General features: G+C 36.8%; 1 pseudogene; it reads right to left on the minus strand.

Annotated features, from left to right (window-relative positions):
* Positions 1–215: 215 nt before the first annotated feature.
* LOC121031377 (ubiquitin-conjugating enzyme E2 E3-like) lies at positions 216–1,074 on the minus strand (annotated as a pseudogene).
* Positions 1,075–4,188: the final 3,114 nt, after the last annotated feature.

Here is a 4,188-nt window from a genome sequence, read left to right on the forward strand (position 1 = left end):
ATGTTAATTTGATTATTAGACCAGCCAAAAAGATAGAATGGTAGAAGAAAACATTTTTTGTCCCCAACAACACAGAAATCCATAATGTAAAGGCCATAAAAATTTGCAGCACAGGAGTGCCTGGCTGGCTCAGTCGGTAGAGCATATGACTCTTGGTCTCACGGTTGTAGGTTCGAGCCCCACGTTGCATGCAGAGATTAGTCAAAAATAAAATCTTAAAAAAACCGCAAGATTTGCAGCACAGTGAGAAGGTGTCTCTGTTCCTTCTCATTGTATAGAAAGTATGTGAATTGTGTTGCCCAACTCTTGTCACGTTCTGTTCTGTTCCTCAAATACAGAGAAGCTATGCTTCCAACTGGAGTATCTGCAGAGTTACAGAGTGTCAAAGGGAACAAGTCAGCAGCAAAATCTTTGAAATTGTCCAAGTGGGACTCCAGTTGTCTTTAAGGATGTAGAGGCAGATGAGTCCTTAACTATTGATGTTGTAGTGATAGATTCTGGTGTGGAAAGTAACTTTTGGTGGCTTACATGGATAATCCGACGAAAATGTGATATCCAGAAAAACCACACCACCTTCACACACAGAGGCTGGTGGACCAAGTATAGTTAACTTCCATTCATAAATGTTGTCTGCTTTAGGACCAGCATGGCAGTTGGGAGGAGAAACATGGATGACTTCGGTTAGCTCCTTCTGAAGTCTTTTCACACAACTGGTGGGTAAGTTAGCAGTGGTTTTCCTAGACAGTTTGGTGTTTTTGTGTTTTGTTTGTTTTGTTTTTCCTGCTGGGTGACAGAAGATATTCCTTCTTGTTGTCCTTCAGGCTCTGGAACAGCTAGATCTCTCTGATGTGCCTCTGAACTACCATTGCCAGTGCTGGGGCTCTCATTGTTGGATCGTTGCCTATCACTGGACATCTTGGTGAAGTTATTCCTTGGAAAATTCGACTGCTCATCTGGCCTGTTCATACAGTCCTACAGTGTGAGATGAGGAGAGGGGGAAAAAAACCTTCCTTAAAGAAATACAGGCAGCTGGGAGTGGGGGTTGAAGGAATAGGAAGAAAAAAAAAAAAAAAAAAAGAAGCCAAGGAGATTTGGGCTGGGGAGTGTGGCAAATTGAAAGGAGGGGGGATTGTGTCCCCTAGGAATTTTTTAAAGGATAATTATTTTTTTTAAGGGCATGGCCATTGATGATGTTTGCAGGCAGGCTGGTTTAGGTCAAGAAGCAGGGATTTGTGGAGATAAGTTTATATACAATACCGGAGTGATGGATATACAACATTGTGCCTTTGTCAAAACCCCTAAGACTTTTTATAGCACCAGAATGAATTTTATTGTGTGCAAATAAAAAAGCAATTTAGAAGATTGGGAGAGCTCAGAATGTAAGACATACTGTCACACAGGGATCTGACTATATGACATTAACCAAACCACCTCACTGCAGGGATAGGGAGAAAAGGTTCTGGCCTAAGTAAGTTTGGGAATGAGTGGATTCTGTAAGACCAAAGGCAAAGGAACTGCACATAAGAAAATATAACTTCAGTTAATATTTGTTTTCCATAAAGGTATGAGCTCAAGTACACTCTGAAGCCACTATGCAAGTACACTATGAGGGCTGCAAAGTAACAAATTTCCAACTCCATCACTATCTGTATTTGTGGTGTCATCTTACTGTAATGGAGATAACTTTCTTCCTGTCTGCCTGTCTCTACTTTTTTTTTCTTCCTTCCTTCCTTCCTTCCTTCCTTCCTTCCTTCCTTCCTTCCTTCCTTCTTTTTCTATCATCTTACCTCTCTCTCTCTCTCTCTCATCTATCATCTATTTATCAATCTATCATCTATCTATTTCGCATCTTTCATCAGTATGGACTTACAGATTCTATTCTAATCATTGGGTTATACTCCATTACTATGTTATTTATTTTGATTTTCAAATTGTTCCAAATTTGGCCAACAGGAGACCCTATAGCTTAGCTTCTGTGTCTTCTTGACATTTGTTCTTATCCTTTATTTATTTATTTTTTTTGAATACTATCCCCCTTACACAATAAGATGTTCTAGACTCATTTTGTACTTTTCTTGACTCACCTTTGGTGATTTTTTTGTGGCAGTAGATATGCTCATTATTGGTGTATTATTGCCTCCAGACCCTTTCAACAGAGCTATGATATGCATATATACATGAAATTAGGAGTGCATACTGATGCTTTCAATTGCAAACCAAACCTACAGGGTTTTTCTATATTTGTATCTCTGTTATTTCACAGGGAAAACCCTGACTCACAACAACATTAACTCATTTGTTCAATTATCTATACACAGAATAACAAATGTACTAAGAATTCAAAATCTGTTAGTTCTTTGCTTTCCCTAGATTGACAGTATATAGTCAAAGTATTGTGTTCAAAAATTACTTGTATTATTATATTTTCCTTCCTTAGTGTATTTATGTCCTTTATTTGAAATACTGTTGGGTTAATTTTGTTTGGGGGGGGGTTGCATTTAGTTTTAGGTGTTTCCTCCCCTTCTTGTTAAATGTTAATTTGATTTAAATTTTTGATTATGTAGAATACTTCCAAATAGAAACTATTTTAAAAAGGTATACTCAGAACAGTGTCACTCTATCCCAAATCCCTTCCATCTGATTCTTTCCACTCTGCATATAGATAATCAGTTTTATTGTTCTCTGGTTTATATTTCATGTTTTTATTTTCCAAAAACAAACAGATTTTAATATGTTTTCTATTATATTTACCCTGTTCAAAGTACTGTGTGTTTTCTCTATCCTGTATAGATTCTGACTGACACACTTTTATTGCAGTGTATCTTCAAATAATATGCTATTTCCCTCCTATAATTTTTATGGTACATAAAATTTTATTTCTACCTAAAATTTTAAATGAGTTTTTAACATTTGTCTTAAACACTCTTTTCCTTTACAGAAATTAAATGTTTTATGCCTAACCCATTGTTAATTTCTTCTAGGGAATTTATCTTTGCAGATATTGTATTTGTCTAGAAGTTTTATATTTTTGTTATGTATTTCATGCTTTGTCTCATTATGTTCATGTTACTCTTCAAATTCTTGAGTATACTTTTTGATACCTATTTTAAAGTCAGTTTATGCTAACATTTTCATCTTTATCATTTATGTTTTTTTTTGTGTTGATTGATTTATCTTTTTAAAAAAATGTTTATTTACTTTTGAGAGAGAGAGAGAGAGAGAGAGACAGAGACAGAGCAGGAGTGGGGGAGTGGCAGAGAGAGAGGGAGACACAGAATCCAAAGCAGGCTCCAGGATCCAAGCTGTCAGCACAGAGCCAGATGCCGGGCTCGAAGCCACGAACCGTGAGATCATGATCAAAGCCAAAGTCAGATGCTTAACCAACTGAGCCACCCTGGTGCCCCTGACTGATTTATGTTTTAACTAAGGATTTAATTTTCTTTCCTTCTCACATGTGTAACAATATTTTATTGAAATGCTGTACATTATAAATTTCATGTTGCTGAGCGTTGTATTTTTAAATTTTCCTTCAAGTTGTTATTTGTTATTATCTAACTTTATTCTGCCAAGCAGTTAAGTTACTTACAGTTCAGTGTTATCCAATTAGGGCTTTCTTGGAAGCTGTGGTAGGGTTAGTTTGGGACAGTCTTTGCATTAGGCCTAGTTTAGCTCTCTTGGTGTCTCTATTGAATGTTCTAGGTGGTTGGTGAGGAATCTACATTCTGACTTTTGGGAACTTGAGCTTTCACACCCCTTTGTGATTTCTGGGAATTGTTTGACATATAGGTCCCTGTTCTTATTTGCCTTGAGCTATGAAAGTATGACTGAACTCTGCTTGGGAGCTACCTCCTCACAACAGGGCCCAGCAAGTTCTTCCAAGCAGAAATCATTGATTATAAAGCTCACCTAACTTTTTCTCTACTGTTGGTGATTAAAGCCTGTTGTACAATGTCTAAAAACCCTTTATTTGTATTTTCCCATTTTTCTAGTTGATAATGGTAGGTGGTAAGTCCTGTACTGTTTCCTCCATCATGGTAGAAACATAAACCCCTACAGTCGTCTGAATTCTGTCTTTAATGGTGGCTATCTCTTTCCTTTAGGGCTTCTATTTTTTTGGTGGAACTTTTTAAGATTTAATGTTACAGGGTCATCTTCCTACGGATATTCCATAACTTTTCTTTTCTTTTC

Source organism: Herpailurus yagouaroundi, unplaced genomic scaffold (genome assembly GCF_014898765.1).
Source record: "Herpailurus yagouaroundi ecotype Mexico unplaced genomic scaffold, PumYag 141, whole genome shotgun sequence".
Classification (NCBI taxonomy): Eukaryota; Metazoa; Chordata; class Mammalia; order Carnivora; family Felidae; genus Herpailurus; species Herpailurus yagouaroundi.